A 22,419-nucleotide genomic window follows, 5' to 3' on the forward strand; every position below is an offset into this window, starting at 1 on the left:
TTGGCTACAGTGGCTACCACTGAGGAAGGGGCCACTAAGAGCACCGAAACGCGTCTGGTACTGGACCCCCCAATTGGACTTAAGGACCACGAATTCTTGCAGTTCCGACCCTTCTTGGAGAAAATACACTGAAGGTTGATCGTATATCTGCAGAGCTGTGGACTACAAAGATACTGCTGGTGCCAGTAAGTGAGGAACTCTGATTGTTCAATTGAAAAACAGCTTGTCTAAAACCCTTTGCGAAATCCACTGGGGGTTATCATAGACCATCCAATTGTGAAGTCGAGGCTCACACGTGCAAGCGGAGATCATACCCTGACCATTACGCGGGACGCCGCGGATTGTTGATCTGAGCCGCCTAAGTACATCTATTATGTGAGTAGACTGAACAAAAATATAATCGACAAATAATTCATTTGGAAGTTAACGCTGTTACCTTGAACTGTGCAAATATATTCGTATCCACGATTACAATTATACAGGCTACTAGTATCTGCAACAGAGCCTAGGATATCGGATCGACTATTTCAATTTAAATTCCGAATATCATCTGTCTTTTCTTGTATATGGCATACCTCTGACATTGGACTGAACATTTGGATAGTTTCGGATATTTCCTATCCTCCATATATGCGAATTATTGGCCATATCCGCCTTTTTCATATATCAAATAGGTCCTTTTTACCATTGTGTTACAGTGATTATATATATATTTTAGGTACTTTTATTACTGATGTGTATGTATATGTGTATAAATATATGGTTTTAATAATATTATATTTTATTTTATTCAATAAAGTACCACGGCTACCAGATATAGTGAGTGCCCAGCCCTTTCTTTTGTATAATTTTCTGCTTGTTAGATTGGGTGAATCTGCGGGCTGTGAGCACCCATCCGGGTTCCCCCATACAGTAGTGCGACCTATCACTTGTGAACCAATACAATTAACATCTTACCCCAATGACGGAAGCACCAGAAGGCATCGGCACTTGCAGTAACATCAAGGCCTTCTCGCAGTTTTGCCTAGGCTATGTGACCTCACGTTCATCAGTTACATGACGTAGGTGCAGATCAGCCCCATTGAAGAAAATGGGGCCAAGCTGCGATACCAGGTATAATTGCTATCAAATGGTTCCACGATGTGCTTGGTGAGCAGAAAGAAGGCCTCGGCGCTACTGCGAGTGCCTGTGTCTTCTCAAACAGATGATTGGCAGAAGTCCCATATTTTAGACCTCCAGCAATCGCAATCAGATACTCATGACCTATCCGAAGGATAGGGCATCAGCTAAAAAATCCTGTAAACCCCTTTAATGGGGCAATTAAGAATCAGACGCGGCAAGCGGCAGTCCAGACCACAGGGGGACACCTAACATGTGACATCTTCTGGGCAATAAATGTGAATTCTCAGTTCCTCCTACTTGGCCTGCCCCATCATGGTATCAATCAGGACACAGTAAATACATCCAGTATTATCTGTTTTCTTCATCCTGCCTGATGTTGCCCATTATAACTATTATCTTCTAACCGACCCCCTGATGAACCAAAAGTGGGGAAACGCGTCGGGGTAAAAAATTGACATCATCTGTAATAAATTCCCACTGTACAGGGTTGTACAGGGCTAGACAGGGTAGGTACAGGGACAGGGTGATCCCACCATCAGGGCTCATCCCTGGGCAGAGGATTATCTTAGGGCGGGTACAGGGAGAGAACCATCCCTAATACCCCTATTAATGTGCCCCACTCTCTACCCAACTCCCAACCTTGAATAAAAGTCACCAATGCCCCGGGAATTTATACATATCTGAATTATTTTGGTGTTTATCTATTCTTTTCTTCACCAATTCACGGTGGTAGCTGGGCAACATCTTGTCCTATTATTATTTTGGATACCCGGTTATCAGAGGGTGTTTATACTTATGCTTTTTAAAGTAAAATTAATAAAAGCGATATTTTAAAAAGGGTCTACTTCCAGGTTAAAACTCACGTATACGGACACCCATACTAATTGTATATTTAATTCTATAATAAATGTTCTTGGCAATTAAGAATCCCATATTCTACTTTACTTGGTGTCCATATACTATTAGATATCTTTCTACATTATCTGATCTCTTCCATTATTAAAAATATTTTGTCTCTGGCAGACAGATATATTTTCCAGGTGGGCGGACGACAAGTGTTTTATCAGCAGCGATAATATATATTTCAACTAATTGTGGTGTGACCTTCAAGCCTTCATTTGCAGACTGTATTCATGTTCAGTACTAAATGAGCATTACTTTCTGTTGTAGGCACCAAGTAATAATGACCATGTCTCATGCAGATGAGGTTAATATATTAATAGGTGTGGTCAGAAGTCATCAAGGCAAGTGTGCAAACACCTGGCCCTGTGTAGGCGGCACTCATTTCTCCTCATCTTAGATTGCCGTGTTCATCAACTTTGATGCAAACCACATCCTTTCACTTACGGCACCTTCAACCTTCAACCTTTATTAAATCTGCAGAAACATCTGAAGATCAATGAAAACTTCATGCAAAATATCTTGTTGTTTGGAAAATATGATGTTAAATGTAGAAAATTGAAAACAAAGGCACCCTCAGCGACCAAAGACACAATTCTAGAAAGATATGGTAAAGGAAAAATATATTCTATTTATAACGGTGGGTAATTTTCTATGGCTTTCAATAAGTATTCAATAAAAAACATGTTATTGCGTACAGTGAATGCTTTTGCAGGCTTATATAATTGGAATGGTTGCATCTGTATTGTATATATACAGGGTATATATCAAAACAGCTCTACCGAATGAAGGATAATGGAGAAATTGTAAACTCAAAATATAGTTTATTTAAAAAAAGAGAGGGGCGAAGGTTGCAGTAATAATTGGGTCCTGGTGCTTGTGGGGGTCCATTGATTTGGAGTTAGAAGAGCCTTGGTGCACATTTTGTCTTGGGGCCCAGAAACTTTGTTTCAACTCTATAACCATAATGGTCTGGTGCCAGAGAAATGTACAGCTGATCGTCTATACTATCATAAATTGTGCTCGTCCATTGGAAGAAACAGATAGTAGCTGTAACGGTCACGTACACACACACACACAGGGGGGATGATAGTGACCACTGCGCTCCACCCTCACCCCTGGCCCTGCCTACTTGCCCCACGAGTCCTGATGACAGGGGACAACTGGACGGCAGTCCCTATCTTAGGATACGTGCAGGAAGGACAGACAAGACAAATAACGGATAGTGAACGGACCGGGTCAAAACCAAAAGGACAACACAGTACAAAGGGATAAGCAAAGAATGGTCAGGAGAAGCCGGGGTCATAAATACCAGGAGAGTCGAGAAGTACCAAAGGAGTCCGCAAAGAATAGTCAGGTGGAAGCCGAGGTCAAAATACCAGGAGGGATGAGCAGTACAGGAGGAGCAGGCAAAGGATTGTCAGGTAACAGGATCAGGTAGGTATACAGGTATCCAACAAACGCCAGGAACCTAAATTAACAAGCAACCTGTGGCCAGCAGGCTGTCTGTATTTATAGTGGGGAGTGAGGGTCATGTGACGTGGCCAGCGTCACATGACCGACAGACCGACCAGTCGAGCCCCAAGTGATCAGCTTGGCGCTCAAGGCAGACCTAGGAGCAGGGAGCCTCCCAGCTAGCAAAGCTGCCCTGGGAACCTGGGAACGAGGTCAAACACAGATCCTCGCTCCCAAAGCTAAGCAGCAGGTCTGCAGCTGATGGGAGACCGAGTGCGCCTTCGGCACCCTGTTACAGTGGCCATCTACAGATTAATACATTGGGAACGGTTGTCTCCCAATCCTTGCCTTCACTCCATTCCTTTTGTAGAGGTCAACTGCAGACTAATTTTAAAAAATACCTCTACGTACCTCTCTAAGTTCATAGTATGTACAGGTTGCATTATTGCTCATCTTACAGATCATTGAACTGGTAAATATATCCAGTGGCAGTCTTTATCACCATGCAAAGGGGCCCTTCGGACTCCTTGATAGGCAAGTCAGACAGAGCCACATCTTTCCACCAGACACGGGAGTCTACAACTCCCATCTCCGCTGTTCACTCTCGTAGGCCTCAGGCAGTCAATGCAACCTCCTGTGCTGGGTCTTAGGTGGCGCAATGACCTAGTCCACAGGCTGATGTGCCTGTGTCAACACACAGATGGATGTGATGATGTCATCATCGGTACACAGGCAACGCATTGTATGGCAACATGGAGCTGGAGTGAGGTGAGTACTTTTTTTAATGAAACAGTATATCAACTGTAATACTAATAATGTAATATACCTTATTCTGTATAAAGCTTGCAGCCTAAAGTATGTGAACTGTACAGCGGGACCGCTTAAAATCAGAATCCGCAGACACTTATCGGATGGTACCAATCTGAAAAATAAGAACAAAAAAACATGAAAACATATATCTGCTGTTTCTCATCATATTCTCCATGTGCACGAAGTTCACACCTGGAAGTGCAAGGCATTGAAAAAGTGACTCTGCCAGTCGGAGGTGGAGGTGCACACTGAAGACTATTAAATGCTGAAGCTAGAGGGATATTCAAACTGGATACTTGTGTACCTAATGGGCTAAACAGCAAGCAAGATTTTATATTACATTATTGATTTTGACCTTTTTTGCCCTCTGTTTATTTGATTTCTGTATTAGTTTTTCCTATGTGTATTGCTGTGGCTGTCGTATTTGAAGTCAGTGGGGTCATTCACTGTGAGCTGCTGCCACACATGAATTACATTTTATAATTAATGAATTCAGCTCTACCGCAGCCTTAGATATAAGCCGTAGCAGTATTCACATCACCTTGCTATGACTAAGGGTGTTGTACACACCCGAAATGCGTCAAAGGATTTGCATTTTTCTGTGCACTGTGTATTTGGCATACCTGGATTTTATGACTATTCTTCAATAAAGGATTCTGTCTTTTTTTAATCCGGAGGCTGAAATTAACTTTTTTTGTCAGTTTGCACTACTGGGGATTGTTATAGAAATACAAGGATCACTGCTGGGGGGCATAATACTGGGAGCAGAAGAGAGGGAAGAGCATTACAAATAAAGGGGCAATACTTGGGCACATTGTAATAATAAAGGGGCAGTAACAAGAAGGTGCATTATAAATACAGGTTGCACTGCTGTGTACATGAAACATACTGGGGATATTACAGGCTGCAAGTATAAAAACTGGGGGATTAAATATAAGTGGCACTACTGGGGGCCTTAAAAAGATTGGGAAGCATTAACCATAAAAGGGTCACTAATAGGGTATTATAAATACTGGGGGCACTACAAGATGGGGCATTATAACTGCATTATTACTACTGGGGTACTGTGGGGGCATTACTATTGGGCATCGCTACTAATAAAGCGCTCTTGAAGAACATTGTCACTAGTGAGAGTACTCTGGTATAGAATTATTACTATTGGTGGGACCTTTGGGAGCACTTTGGGGACTGTCTGCATGGCACAGTTTTTTCTGCAGCATAGTATTTGGTGGCATTGGGGAGCACAGCGGGCACAGTATTGGGTATAGCAACAGAAAAACACTGTTAGAAAACCAGTGTATGATGGAAAGGTGAGGGATCTAAGATGTCTGTGGTATGATAGGTAGAACATGATACTTTTACCCAGAGGAGCAGTCTCTTGTACTCTAAGTGTGAAGACAGCGATGAAGAAAGTTGCAGTGGGGGTAGTAAATTACATATAGCATAATTAACCATGAAGATGCATCTGAACACTGTGATTTCTGCATCAGCCAGTTAAAGTATGCCTCTGACCCCTTCTCCTCGGTGTACCTTGGTCAGGGAAACAGCTAAGGTACAGCAACCATTTTTCACAGCTAGGGGGCAAAACAGTCTTCTATTTTTTTCTACAATGTTCCACTAATGTCTTCTCCCATTGCCATAGTCAAGTTGTTGGTTCTGATGTCATACAAAACACACTTTTTGTATTTTTGCAAGTGTTGAAAAAGTCTGATTCCTGTTTGTCAAGGTGCTGGACTCTTGTTGTTCCATATACAGTACATCAATCTCCATTATAGGAAGTAAAAAAGATGGAAAGTGTTATTTTTGTAAAATAAATGTTACTTAGAATAACACGACATATTTGGTACCCTAAGATCTTGTACAATACAGTAAACCTGCTATTTATGGCCATTTGTTCTGCATTTAGACCATTGTAAAAGGTAAAATAAACAGAAGAAATGAACAAATCGATTCTAAACACAACAAAATAATAAGTGGCACCCGAATCTGAATTTTGGGTGATTGGATTCGAGCAAAATTGGCGGTAGAGAGAGATAGAGAAAAATAAATTGATTAAAAAAAATGAGTCCTGGAAGAACTCACAGTCTCCGAGTAAAATGTTCAAAGGAGGCTGTTTGGAGCATTATTTTTTTATTCAGATGGAATCGTTTAGATTTGGACAAATCAAACCTGAATCAAATCTTGATAGATTCGTTCATCTCTCCTAAACACTTATTTATGTGTATGGCTGTGTAAAAAAAACTACAGTTGCAAGAAAAAGTATGTGAACCCTTTAGAATGATATGGATTTCTGCACAAATTGGTCATACAATGTGATCTGATCTTCATCTAAGTCACAACAGCAGACAATCACAGTCTGCCTAAACTAATAACACACAAAGAATTAAAGGTTACCATGTTTTTATTGAACACATCGTGTAAACATTCACAGTGCAGGTGGAAAAAGTATGTGAACCCCTAGACTAATGACATCTCCAAGAGCTAATTGGAGTGAGGTGTCAGCCAACTGGACTCCGATCAATAAGATGAGATTGGAGGTGTTGGTTACAGCTTCCCTGCCCTATAAAAAACACACACCAGTTCTGGGTTTGCTTTTCAAAAGTAGCATTGCCTGATGTGAATGATGCCTCACACAAAATAGCTCTCAGAAGACCTACTATTAAGAATTGTTGACTTGCATATAGCTGCAAAGGGTTATAAAACTATCTCCAAAAGCCTTGCTGTTCACCAGTCCATGGTAAGACAAATTGTCTATAAATGGAGAAAGTTCACCACTGCTGCTACTCTCCCTAGGAGTGGCCGTCCTGTAAAGATGACTGCAATAGCACAGCGCAGACTGCTCAATGAGGTGAAGAAGAATCCTAGAGTGTCAGCTAAAGACTTACAAAAGTCTCTGGCATATGCTAACATCCCTGTTAACGAATCTACGATACGTAAAACACTAAACAAGAATGGATTTCATGGGAGGATACTGTTCTGGTTCTGACAAAGCTGCCAGTTTGATTTGATGTACTGCTCCAAATTAATTAATTAAGATACGTGCACGGAGAGATCAGACAGACAACTCACTACATGGAGTTAATCAGTATCTCTGGTTTATTTCTGAAAACAACATGGGTTTCATGAGAGGAGGGAGTGGGAGGGGGGTGAAAGATAAAGTATATATTTTCTATTGGCTATGAACTCTCTACTTTTCTGTAACCTTGACGGCCAGAGGAAATTCCTTCTCCCTCCCCCCTGGGTGAAACCGTTACTTCTTTCTTTGTAGCTGCTTGCTTGAGCTGAACAGAAACCACAAAGAAACACATGATAAAAACACAAAGTAAGATTCTAGTTTATAGGTGTTGGCTGAATGCCTGGCCACCATCTTAGCTCAACAAGCAAGTATCCATTTTGTATCAATAGTCCATAACAGTCCCCCCTTGGAGACTTGATTGTAGACTTTCCCTTCGCCTAGCGAATCCCCTGGGCATACCATTCGTATCCTCTTCACCCGCAGTGGCGACAACCTACCCCTTATAGGTAGGCTCCCGGTTGCTCGGACTTGTGGTAATACCCTGGGATTCATCTCACCCTATCTCAGCCAGGCATCATTGTGAGGAGGGGGAGCTGTGTTGAACGATGTTTCCTTCTGTCCTTCTTCATCATAGAGGAGCATAATAGGTCGTTCATCAGTTTTCTTCATTCTTTTTGAAAAGCGGGTCACACAAATAAGAACGAGCTTAATCACTACATATATCACCAATATTATTAGGGCTACCTGCAATATTACCTGGACAATTCCCATGAGCCAACCCCCAATACCTTTGAACCAGTTATTGGGGTTAAGGGAAGAGAAGGTATCAGACCACCATGTATCTTTACCAGCTTTATGTGCGTCCAGCCATTTATCTCTTAAATCCGCCATTTCCTCTATACCCACCTTAACTTGCAAATTACCCTGCGGGTCTATGTAATGGCAACAAGAGGGTCCCACAACCTGGCACATACCTCCATCTTTAGCTGTGACATAATCTAGAACTAATGTGTGTCAGTTGGTGACAATGATTAACTGGTTTTGCACAATGTTTGAGGTATTCATAAGTCTAATCACTCCCCATATTTGGTCATCCAGGTAGTCTGTTGCTACTACCAGATGATCCCACATCTGCGCTATCATGGGATATATGAAGATGGAACTGCTCATCTCTACTACATGTGGCTTGCCATTTGGTCTGGGTGTGTTATCTTTGGCCCTACGATACAAGGTGCGTTTAGGTACTGCATTTATGTCAATTTGAGAGTGTGATACTATAAAGGTGGCAGGAGTAAGCCTGGCGATGGTGCACAGTCCTGTGACATTCTCGGATAACCATTTGTACACTTTGTGTCCACAAACTAAGTATATGTCGTCTGGAACTGCTACTGCTGTGCCATTGAATAATCGGGTAATTAGTTTGGCTAATTGTGTCCCTTTCGCCAACTCATATCCTTTTGACTGACTTTCGGTGTCGTTAGCTAATATACCTGTCCGGAGATCCTGTACAGTATGGTGGTTACAGGGCAGATCCTTTCCGTTCTCAGCATCTACACCAATACACTGCACGTGGCTGTCTGTTTTTGAATCATTGCAACCTGAGTGTATGTGTGGACTAAATGTCATCCCTTTGGTTTGTACATGGAGACAATATCAGTGTGTCCAGCTTGGAAAACATGTGACATTAGCCCAGTGTCCCTCTTGCCAAGGAGTAGAGCTATAATCTACCGAGGGTCCTGATCTGTTTATCATGAGCCATGGGGCATCTGCCCACCCTGCAACAGAAAAGGCTATTTCCCTGTCCTTGTGTATACTGGATTTAACTTGGTGTATACTAGTGAGAAAGATGGTAGAATTAGACAGGTCAATCAGTTCAGAAAGGTCCAAGGGAATTGCAACATAAGGCATACTGGTTGAACTCACGGGACTGCGGGTACAGATCCAACAATCTCTGAGTGTCTCAACCCCTGGACTAGAATTTGATGGTGCCGTGTCAGTGAATTGTCCCATTCATCACCCAGTGGTGTGAACACTGCTGATATGCCTACAGTCAAAGTCATAAGTAGGTGGACCCTCATGGCTTATTGTTCCAGGGTCGTCGGGACAGCCTTTACTCTTTTACAATGTGAGGCGTGGATCCAGGTAAGCCTCCCTTCGAGTTTCACAGAGGTCGGGGTAGTCAGCAACACCTGGACGGCCCCTCGTATCGTGGTTCGAGGGTGTTTCTGACGTGTTTCTTGACCACCACCCACTCTCCAGGTTTGAGAGTGTGTATTCCCTCTAGGGAGTCAGGATCTGGAATGGAAGAGAAAACTTGTGCACATATGTTAGACAATTGTTTACTCAGGGCAATCACATATTTAGCAACAGTTTCATAATGCAATTGCTGTGGGAAGTACTGTCCCATCCTAGGCCGTGTCCTAAACAAAATTTGGTGTGGAGGCCTAGGGGTGTGTCTAACTGAAAATAGTGCTATTGGCAGGCATTGTACCCAACTGAGCCCTGTCTCCCCATTCATTTTCAGCATCTTGGACTTCAGTACCCCGTTCAGTCGTTTGACTTTGTCGCCGCTTTGGGGTCTGTAGGGTGTGTGATAGGCTAAGTGTGACCCTACCATCTTCCAGACTTCTTGGGTTAATCTAGCAGTGAATGCTGGGCCCTGATCACTCTCAATGACCTCAGGTACTCCGAACCTACAGACAAGCTCCTGCATCAGTTTTTTTGCAGTAGTGGTTGCTGTCTGGTTTCGGACAGGGTAGGCTTCTGGCCACCCAGAGAACAAGTCTATCACTACTAGCACATATTGAAACCCTTGGCACATTGGCATCTGGATGTGGTCAATTTGAATCCGTTGGAACGGGTACTGGGCTTTGGGGAGACATTTGGTTGGTGTAGGCTCAGGTCTTCCCGGGTTGCACTGCGCACAGATGAGGCAAGACTGAGTATGCCTCACCAGGACAGGGGTTATCCCTGGGGCCATTGTCTATTAGTTCTTTCATGATGGTCTTAGATTGGTGGGTGGGCCCATGAGCTATTGAAGCTATCAGAGGATAGAGAGCTTTGGGCAGAGATGCTCTCCTTCCTTGGGTCCACAGTCCAGATTCTTTCTCTTCTTGGGCTGACTCTTTTAGCCAATCCAATTTTTCTTGTGGCGTGGCCTGTTTCTGTATTTGTTTCAGGAGGTCCTATGTGATTTCTTCTTGTTCCAGGTCTTCCTGTGTTATCATAATCTGGTCTGACTGGACTCTTTCCTCTTTCACTGCTGCTTCCTTCGCAGCTTGGTCAGCTAGGGCGTTTCCTCTGGCCTCAGAGGTGTCAGCTCGAGTGTGCCTGTAGATCAATAAAATCTTCAGAATGTCCATTATACTCCCCCCTTGGAAGAGGAAGGAGTGCAGCAGGATGGAGGATGTGGCACCTCCGAATCGTGACATTATCTGGCAGAAGCAAACTACACGGAAGCCGGAGGTGGCGCTGTGCAGTGAGGTGTTTAGGTTGAGTCTGCTGGAGGATGGCAGAAATGTCATGGGGAGCCAGAATAGTGAGGGGATGACCCAGCACAACGTCAGATGTGACGTTTAGAAGAGAGCTGGCAGCATGGATAGCTCTGACACAGGAAGGGGCTTCTCTGGCTACTGGGTCCAGTCTCTTTGTATGGTAGGACTTTGGGGTCCTTCAGGGTCACAGTGACTGGTGGGACATTGAGGTATCCAATATCCTGGGGTCCTCTGGCCCAGAGAGTATTGGGGATGAGGTGCAAAATGGTTTGCAGCGAATCCCCTTGCTCATATAAATCAGTGCAGAATTTTATTGTCAGACATCCGGCATCTGTGGGTGTCACATAATTTGAGTAAAAACCACAAAGACCAAGAAGCAAGACAGTTTCTTATCAGAAAGAGGAGCTTAAACTAACACAGCAGAAACCAACATTTCTGTGAAAAGAAAAAAGGTGGGGGTCAACTGATCCCCCGCAGCTGTCCTGCAGTGTGGTGAAATGATCTGCTTGGAATGATCTGCAAATTTAGCTTTTGTCCATTTCTGTAGTTGTTCTATAAAGAATTCTCCAGACTCATGATCCCGGGGGTCAAAGTTAGCACCTTTAAGTTCAGGGATGTGGATTTGATCCATTATCAGTGTGGAGTATTCACCTGTCTTGTTTTCCACTATACTTTGCAGGTCCGACCATGTGCACCCATAGGTTTGATGCACTTGGGACAGCTTCCTGAAAAAGGGCATGGGATGGGTCTCAGGGTCAGGCAGTAAATTCACTATGGTGAATAACTGTTGTGGGGTGAAAGACACATATTTTGGTGGTCCCTGTGGCCGGTTAAGTGCTAGGGCTTCTTTCAGTGTCTCAAGGTTTCCCTGCTCAATTTTCTGTAAGTTCTTTTGTAACTCTGTAATCTGACCCTGCAGTATTTGATCTTGTGAACGTCGTGATGGGCGCACGGTCATGGGTACAGTCCACTGTGGTGCCAGGGGTAAAGTTGGCGGATCACCGTAGTCTGTCGGGGTACCCCGCGAAGGAGTTTGCATATTACCCGGTGCATTTTGTATGCCCATTGTGGATTCTGCAGCACCGTCTGCATCCCCCTGTTCTGCTTCATCAGGTTGCCCCCCTACCATTATAGGAGTAAGGGTGGCAGGTGAGTGGGGTAGCATGAATGTACCGTCCGGGTTTATCATCGGGTACAGCATAGAGATCACCGGGACACTAGGGGTGACATAGGAGTGACGGGGGGGGGGTCCGGACCGAATGATATTAAAGGTCCGTTCATGGGCGTTGCCTGGGGACAAGATGGCGCTGTAGCTAACACGGGAAGTGATGGGACGTGCCGGGGAGTAGTTACCAAGGTGTGGTTTTGTGGGTGGGGAACCCCACAGGGAAGGCACGTATCACGGGAGCAGGGATTCTGTTGACCACATGTTTTGCAGGTCCACCCACCTGCTTTCTTCCCGGCGCCATTATAGGGTGGTGGCTAGTCATGTATCAATGCAACACCAGGCTTACAGAAATATCTGTCTTTTCTCATCAAAATTTAGTTCCCCCCCCCCCGGTCTGTTCAAATTCTTTACTACAGTCCAACCACACACGGACCATGTCTGTCAATTAATCATCTTCTAACTTCCCTCTCTTCTCGTTTAACAACACTTGCCAGGTAGCACTACATAGGATGCCTCCTTTACAGACACCTTTAACTCTTCTCCAACTTACTTAATCCTTTTATGAGGATGCCTCCTTTACAGACACCTTTAACTCTTCTCCAACTTACTTAATCCTTTTATGAAACGTTTGCCTCTCCTGTCCGCCACGTACTGTTCAGGTGAACAGTAACCCTTCGGGACACTTTCCTCATTTCCCATTATCTCTCGTACCTACTGAAGCCGCCTAAAGACCTCTGCATAGAGTAATCACTGGACGTGAAGACCTTTGAGTCCCGGTCAGCACACTCTGGGCTACCGCGAACCGCTCTCCACCCATCTGTGATCGTCCCCTTTATGGAGATTCGAGTCAGACACCGGGCTGAACTCCGATACAGGAACACAGGAGAACTCCGTGTCTCAGTCAATGATACTTGTCAACAGGGTCTTCACAACTTATAGGCACAACACAGTACATCAAGACTTTAAGAAAACATATGGGGTTCTTACTTTCATGCCCTCGAGGACGTCCCAGACTGCTTCCGCACCCCTCCCTCAGACGAACACCAAGAGGCTACACCAGGGGACACTTTATAGGCAAGATGACTCAATTTTCCTACCTCATATCACGGGTTGCGATCCCGGTGTCCGTTAGTGCGCCTCTCCTCGTCTGGTCTCTGGGGGTACGGGAACAGAGGGTCCAATCCTCGAGCCCCACGTTGGGTGCCAAAATTGTTCTGGTTCTGACAAAGCTGCCAGTTTGATTTGATGTACTGCTCCAAATTAATTAATTAAGATACGTGCACGGAGAGATCAGACAGACAACTCACTACATGGAGTTAATCAGTATCTCTGGTTTATTTCTGAAAACAACATGGGTTTCATGAGAGGAGGGAGTGGGAGGGGGGTGAAAGATAAAGTATATATTTTCTATTGGCTATGAACTCTCTACTTTTCTGTAACCTTGACGGCCAGAGGAAATTCCTTCTCCCTCCCCCCTGGGTGAAACCGTTACTTCTTTCTTTGTAGCTGCTTGCTTGAGCTGAACAGAAACCACAAAGAAACACATGATAAAAACACAAAGTAAGATTCTAGTTTATAGGTGTTGGCTGAATGCCTGGCCACCATCTTAGCTCAACAAGCAAGTATCCATTTTGTATCAATAGTCCATAACAATACCACAGAGGAAGCCACTGCTGTCCAAAAAAAACATTGCTGCACATTTACAGTTTGCACAAGAGCACCTGGATGTTCCACAGCAGTACTGGCAAAATATTCTGTGGACAGATGAAACCAAAGTTGAGTTGTTTGGAAGAAACACACAACACCATGTGTGGAGAAAAAGAGGCACAGCACACCAACATCAAAACCTCATCCCAACTGTGAAGTATGGTGGTGGGGGCATCATGGTTTGGGGCTGCTTTGCTGCGTCAGGGCCTGGACGGATTGCTATCATCGAAGGTAAAATTAATTCCCAAGTTTATCAAGATATTCTGCAGGAGAACTTAATGCCATCTGTTCACCAGCTGAAGCTCAACAAAAGATGGGTGTTGCAAGAGGACAACGACCCAAAGCATAGAAGTAAATCAACAACAGAATGGCTTAAACAGAAGAAAATATGCCTTCTGTAGTGGCCCAGTCAGAGTCCTGACCTCAACCCGATTGAGATGCTGTGGCATGACCTCAAAAAAGCGATTCACACCACACATACCAAGAATATTGCTGAACTGAAACAGTTCTGTAAAGAGGAATAGTCAAGAATTACTCCTGACCGTTGTGCACGTCTGATCTGCAACTGCAGGAAACGTTTGGTTGAAGTTATTGCTGCCAAAGGAGGTTCAACCAGTTATTAAATCCAAGGGTTTTTCCACCTGCACTGTGAATATTTACATGGTGTGTTCAATAAAAACATGGTAACATTTAATTCTTTGTGTGTTATTAGTTTAAGCAGACTGTGATTGTCTATTGTTGTGACTTAGATGAAGATTAGATCACATTTTATGACCAATTTGTGCAGAAATCCATATCATTCCAAAGGGTTCACATACTTTTTCTTGCAACTGTAGATTGTCTCGCAACATTCAGCGACACCTAAAATAAATAAAAAGGTTATGGCTGTTATGGCCATGAACTCAAACCAATTTTTTTGGCTCAAGTACGGCACAAATTTCTATCAGTAAAAGTATTAAATGTGATGTGATGGGACTTTTTGGTGGTCTTTGGTAGAAATGACAAATACATGTATATATTTTTGCTATTTTTTTAATAGGAGCAAAGATTATTAGTTGTGTATAGCAGTGTTTCCCAACCAGTGTGCCTCCAGCTGTTGCAAAACTACAACTCCCAGCATGCCTGGACAGCCTTTGGCTGTGAGGGCATGCTGGGAGTTGTAGTTTTGCAACAGCTGGAGGCACACTGGTTGGGAAACACTGGTGTATAGTATAAACATAAGGGGAACCAATGTACTTCTGTTTCCCAAGGGCCCTCTATAATGGCAGCTGTGGGTAGCCAACATTTTATATATCTGAGTGCTATAGACATATATTAAGAGACTAATCAACCTAGAATATTAGACCTAAAAGTGACATGATGATGAAAGAAGGTTCACTTTAAGTTAATAATAGACATGAGATGTCTGTGTTCCCTGATGCCTGGCTGAGCATACATATGTGATTTCACTAGGGGGATAAACAGCCAACAGGTACCGTATCTCTGTATAATGGAACAGCGGATGTGAACCCACTGTGCCACTAAGTAGCAATACTCCAGAGGCTTGTTACTAAGCATCTACCCGGATTTCACTAGAGCCTCTGATGGTGAAGGTAGGCTTGACTGTCGGTAGTTGCCAGGGTCTGGTCTAGGCAGACCAGGAGGTACCTGTAGGTACCGACAGTACAGACGTAGTTAACCAGGCAGGGCCATGACCAGGAGCAACAAGACAGGAACAAGAGGATAATGCAGAGACGTAGTCAGGACGAGTAAAGGGTCAAGGCAGGCGGCACAGGAGCAAGGTCAGACAATCCAGGTCGGCAACAGGAGAGGCGATGCAAGCAGGCTGGAATAGGAGATAAACGAAGTCCAGGAACATAGCACGAAGTCAGGAACATGAGTGGTAAGCAAGCTCTTTAACTAAAGATTAAGACCTACTAAAGTACCTGCAGGAGAGCCAGGATAGATTAAGGAGATCACCTCACACAACTCAACCCCACTCAGGGAGTGATGCGCACTGCCACAACTGAAGCCAAGTTCAAGCAGTGTTCAGGTTGAATGGAAGTTGTGGAGTGGAATCTTCAAAGGTAATACTAACCACACAGGCAGAACCCAAAGCTGCAGCAGAGACAGGAAAGCACAGACCACGATCCCAGATGAGTACGGTGACCGGAACCGTGGCAGTAAGCAAGGGGACAGCGTGGCACAGAGGATGCTGTTACACTCTGTTACCACTTATATCCTGGGAAATAAAGGAACAGGCACTGGGCTGTCCCCATAGATACATGTTTTTCATCATATTCAGTGGGACTCACAGATAAATATCTCTTGACCATGCCCATCTTTCCAAAGACGTGGCTGATCGACTACTGTACATCCCACACTAAAAAAAGGTAACTCTTTCCCAAGGTTGAGTGTGAGCAACAAAATTAATTACCTTCTTCATTTACATGCAATCTAATAGACTGTATTTAACAGCTTTTAAGGTGACTCTGGGCCCCCCTCCCTCCAAGCCCACTGTGTGCTGCAAAGGTGGTATGATATGGTATGGTATGTGCCCTCCTGCTCTGTCCCAGTCTACACAGCAAAGCTGACAAATGTTCACTATGAGGCAGAGGTGTAATTATTTTGTGTGCACTCTAGTGACCAATGTAAACACTGCAAATAATATATGATTCTCATTCAGGGTTTTCTTACCAATATGCCCCTAAGTGTTAACTATAGCATATCTCCACAAATGTAGTAACCGGCTCCAGGGTATTCAAACTCAGCGTGCATTCCATAATGCTTCTGCAAGAGGAACCAAAGGAGCAGGGGTCAGAGGAATGGTTAATAGGTTTAAGGGGTTGCAGAAATTTGTAGAAGGACATTTGTAGCAGGACGTAAAGGTGATATTGGAGATTTGCTGAGGGGGGGGGGGGCCTAGATTTGGAGAGATATCACCAGCAATAAGGAGAAGCTATGGAATGAATGGAACTTTAATAATAAATAATAATAATTTCTTTCTGTTCTGACTCCTCTTTATGCCCGAACCATTTATATACTGAAGTTCTTCCACCACTATGCTCACCATGTGTACTTTCTGACTCACAGAGACTCCCACAATATGGAATGAAAGTCTTTTCATATGCGCTGTAAGGGCATATGGAAAGACTTACCAAGAGTGGTCACAACTGAAACAGAGTTTTAGTAGGAAACATAATTTGACCCTTCGATAACACAGAAAACTTAAAAGCGCATCATGGCTGAATTTAAAATGTGAAAAACCTCATGTTATGCCTAGTTAACTGTATATGTCAATTAAATTATAATTATTTTTCAAGGAGAACATCTTCGTGTTTCCTCTAAAGAAAAATATCTTAATGTAATCCCAGGGTGCTCAAATTAAAATAATATTACCATGAGTGATTGTAAAGCAATTACACAATTGGGCAGAAGTTCCAGGATTGGTTAAGGAAAAATCTGTAAGTTATTCATATTTCTCACTCTTTTCAATATGTTATAACTGGTGGCAAATGGCCGGGTTGTTTATTTTCAAGTTTTACACAAATTGCCTAAAAGGTTTCACATTGCTTCAAAGTTAAGTGGTTACTGCCACGGACTTTAATTCAATAATCAATCTAAGAATCTTACAAAGCAGCCATTCTATCCATTTAATTAATGATCCTGTAAGATTCACCAATTGGCGCCAGGTAATAATCAGTGACTCTAATTCCCCAAGGAGCCATTTGAATCTAAGGCTTCTAAATTAAAATTTACTGTAGGCTGGTACAAAACCATCATTAATAAGAAGGTCAGTGAATTATAACTTAAAACACAATTACTGACACTTTCCTATCTGCATAGTCAGACTATTCTAAATCTAAAGCTGTTGATATAAGAAATTAAAACTTGTAAAAAAAAATAAAAAGTGCTCATTAACTACACGGTTGTCATTATGTAAACATCCTTATTAATGATGGGAGTGATTTACTTAAAAAAATATTAATTAATATTATAAAATCATTATGCAGCTACCTGCTTTATCTGCCATCAACTCCAAAGACTCTGGAGGTAAATGAGTTTGCTGCCACTTACTAATTATTATTGTTTAATACTATCATGTGAAAAAATACCGTAAGCACACCTGATGTCATTTTTTTATTTTGCAAGGTGTGCGGACAGATTCAATATTTTATCTTCATTCAAACAGTATATAACTATAAAGTCAAATAATAGAACAAAAACTATGACATATTGAGATCAGGTTGATAATCTCAACAAAAAAAGTACTGGCATGTCAAAACACCCTTCCAGTCCTACTATATACACTGCCTGTCAAAAAAAAAACACTTTAATATCTCGTTGGACCGCCTTTAGCTTTGATTACGGCACACATTCGCTGTGGCATTGTTTCGATAAGCTTCTGCAATGTCACTAGATTTATTTCCATCCAGTGTTGCATAAATTTTTCACCAAGATCTTACACTGATGATGGTAGAGTCTGACCGCTGCGCAAAGCCTTCTCCAGCACATCCCAAAGATTCTCAATGGGGTTAATGTCTGGACTCTGTGGTGGCCAATCCATGTGTGAAAATGATATCTCGTGCTTCCTGAACCACTCCTTCACAATTTGAGCGCTATGAATCCGGGCATTGTCATCTTGGAATATGCCCGTGCCATCAGGGAAGAAAAAATCCATTGATGGAATAACCTGGTCATTCAGTATGTTCAGGTAGTCAGCTGACCTCATTCTTGGAGCACATACTGTTGCTGAACCTAGACCTGACCAACTGCAGCAACCCCAGATCATAGCACTGCCCCCACAGGCTTGTACAGTAGGCACTAGGCATGATGGGTGCATCACTTCATCTGCCTCTCTTCTTACCCTGATGCGCCCATCACTCTGGAACTGGATAAATCTGGACTTATCAGACCACATGACCTTCTTCCATTGCTCCAGAGTCAAATCTTTATGCTCCATAGCAAATGAAAACCTTTTTTTCTGGTTTGCCTCACTGTTTAGTGGTTTTCTTACGGCTACACAGCTGTTCAGTCCAAATCCATTGAGTTCCCTTCGCATTGTGCGTGTAGAAATGCTCTTACTTTCACTATTAAACATAGCCCTGAGTTCTACTGTTGTTTTTCTTCGATTTTATTTCACCAAACTTTTAAGTGATTGCCGATCATGATCATTAAGGATTTTTTCCCCGCCACATTTCTTCCTCGAATACGACGGGTCCCCACTATCCTTCCAGTTTTTAATAATGCGTTGGACAGTTCTTAACCCAATTTTAGTAGTTTCTGCAATCTCCTTAGATGTTTTCTCTGCTTGATGCATGCCAATGATTTGACCCGTCTCTAACAGACTAACATCTTTTATTACGACCACGAGATGTGTCTTTCGACATGGTTGTTTAAGAAATGAGAAGCAACTCATTGCACCAGTTGGGGTTAAATAACTTGTTGCCAGCTGAAATTATCCAATTGGAGGCTTATAACTATTTGCTTAGTTGCAGAGACAGAAAAAATGGTAACTGTGGGAAACAAACGTGGGCAGAAACTCGCCATATCACGCCCCAAATTCCAGTACCTGGGGAGTCCAGAGCCCACTTGGCTCCCTCCCCACCACGCCCTCCCCGGCCGCTATGACATTTAAAAACTTTACCTGCCTGACCAAACAAAAACCCACCCATAACCACTGTGCCATTACCAAGAACCACCATCACTCCAGGAAACCAAACCACCTCATGAACCAAACACAGCCCAAAGGGTGGGTGGGTGGGAGCTGCTGCAGACTCGCTGTCCCTGCAAAATGGCCCCTTTTCCCGCTCTCCCCACCCCTTTTAAAATCTTAACCCCCTCCCCTAATGCAACGCCCACCCTTACCTACCAATTAACCCCATAACTCCCTAACAGCTCCACTCCCTCCAAGCCTCTGTCATGCCAGGCCTCCCCCAGGCTTGCAGCCCTAAATCCGGCCTGTACTTGACAAGCGTACTGTTGAGTCGTTTTCCCCTATATCCCCCCATTCCCAGCCAAATAAAGACACAACACCACAGGTGGATTTTATTGGCCACAGCAGCCATTTTATTAAATAACAAACATACAATAAATAACATAAATAACTAACCCCAAAGGCTTTCCCACCTAAAGGCCCACCCAAGGAACACATAAAACATGGGGAGGGTCCTTGGAGCCTCGCAAACCTGACGGGTAACTGCCCCACCCCTCAATTTAATTGAATTACCTGTAGCCGATAAACGCCAGCTCAGAGGCAGAAAAAATGCTAACCATGGGCAACAAACGTGGGCAGATACCTGCCATATCACGCCCCAAATTCCAGTACCTGGGGAGTCCAGAGCCGACTTGGCTCCCTCCCCACCACACCAGATCCACCATAACCAACAACTCCAAAGACCCACCACCGCCCACGACCCAAGGTGTTGACACCTCACCTCCTTACGTCCCGCCACACCTGCAAAGCCAACTCAATCCTGTCTTGCAAAGCTGAACCCATAAATCAATACCCACCCCATTCAAATGTACTTCATCCCCGCTCCAAAACACCCCCTATCCCGCTTCCAACTCCCTATTACGCACCGCAAGACCGCCATTCCTCACCACAAAATGACCTACCGCCTTATTAATCTTTAATCCTGGCTTTTTTGACCCTCTCCACTGACCTGGCGTCCCTCCACTGCTTCCGCGGCACTATGTTTGACCAGACTGTCACCAAACCTGGAAACTGAGCCCACAACCGCAATAAATCAAATTTAATATCTTTTGTGAGCTCCCTGAAGGGGCGCACCCCCAAATAATTTCCCCCCCACAAGTAACACCAACACCCCCGGGGCAACATATAACCTTACGAATCTATGGAATTCTGGAAGAACACGACTCCACAGTATTCCTCTCATCCCCTACCAGCGGATCACTACCACCTCTCTCGGAAAACCCAGTTGCCCAGAACACGTAGGAATGCCCCATGATTCTCCAACTCTTTAAAGCCTGCAACACCCAAAATGATTTTGTTACATCTGGCTTAGCCCTACACTTTCAACCAAAACTCACCCCCACTGAAAACGTTCCCATTCTTGACACTAACCACCTCTTCTCTCTGCAATGCCCCACAAACAACAACAACAGAACCCCATCCTCTAAATTATTCCCCTGAAAACGCTGACACCATTCCAATCACAATCCCCATGCCTTATCATATGCCGCCCAGGTCCCTGCCGACAAGGATCCCCTCACCAACTGACCAACTGATCAAATGGCAGATTCCACAACTTCTGGGGAAAGCTTGTTTCCTGTTCATCCGCCCCCGGTGCCAACGCCTGAAACCGGTCCCACTGAAAACGAGACAATGCATCCGCAATTGAGTTACTGACCCCAGGTACATGGGTCGCTACTATCCAACCATTCAGTGAAAGACAGCCCAAAACCAAATGCTGACGCAAGCACACAACTGGCGGAGATGAAGCCGAAATGCTATTAATAGCCTCCACCACCCAGAAGTTGTCACAATGGAATCGCACTTTCCTATTTCGTAAAAATTCCCCCCAAATGGACACCGCCACCACAATGGGAAAAAGCTCCAGTAGCACTAAATTCTTCACCCAACCTTCTTCCCTACAACGCAATGGCCACTCCCCTACACACCACCGACCTTGCAAATACGCCCCAAAAGCAGGGATAGACGACGGATCCTAAATATTGTTAGGCAAGCAAAGCAGGAAAGGGAAGTGGATGTTATTCTCCATCTTGGGACAAACGATCTGGCATGCAATGAGGTTTCAAAGGTGAAGGAAGCTTTTCACACACTTGGAAAGGATATACGGGAGGTTGCATCAACTGTTTCATTCTCTGCAGTTTTGCCTGTGCAGAACCTTCAGCATGACAGGAAGATGCGCATTAAGGAATTCAATGTATGGCTTGGTGAATGATGTCTGAACCAATGGTTTGGCTTTGTGTTTCTCATGTTAGCTCTTGTTGGAATGGAAAAGAACTGTACAAGAAAGATGGTTTGCATCTTTCTCTCAAGGGAACGAATGTCCTCGGTGAACAGTTCCAAGTATTTGCTAAGAAGCATTTAAACTAGGAGAGAGGGGCAAAAGAGTGATAATCCAGCAGTCCGACTGCCCCCCCCCCCCCCCCCCCCGGAACAATGCCAGAAGAGGCCAGTAGCACAAAGGTTAAGAAATGACAAGCTCAGAGTCTTGTCTACAAATGCTCGCAGTCTAGGGAATAAGATCAATGAACTTGAGGCTATAATGGCATCTGAGAATATAGATGTTGTGGCTGTTACTGAGACGTGGTTCAAGGGGAGTAATGACTGGGATACATCAATACCAGGGTTCTCTCTATACAGGAAAGACAGAGTAGGCAAGAAGGGGGGAGGGGTGGCCCTGTATGTGAAAGATAGCATAAAATCTAATTTGATACAAGTTAGCAAGAACAATTTGGAGTCAGTTTGGGTTACCTTGCAGCTTGATAATCATAAGGTAACTCGTGTAGGTGTGATATATAGACCACCTAGCCAATTCAAAGAATTAGATGATCTACTAGTTGAGGAAATAGCTAAAATGACATTGAAGGGGGAAGTTATCATTATGGGAGACTTCAATCTTCCAGATGTAAACTGGAAAACCAAAATAGCTAGTTCTGCCAGGAGTACAGATATTCTAAATTCCCTACTGGGATTATCTCTACAGCAAGTAGTGGAGGAGCCAACCCGGAAGGAGGCCATTTTAGATTTAGCATTCACAAATGGGAATTTGGTATCT

Source organism: Bufo gargarizans, chromosome 4, assembly GCF_014858855.1.
Source record: "Bufo gargarizans isolate SCDJY-AF-19 chromosome 4, ASM1485885v1, whole genome shotgun sequence".
Lineage (NCBI taxonomy): Eukaryota > Metazoa > Chordata > Amphibia > Anura > Bufonidae > Bufo > Bufo gargarizans.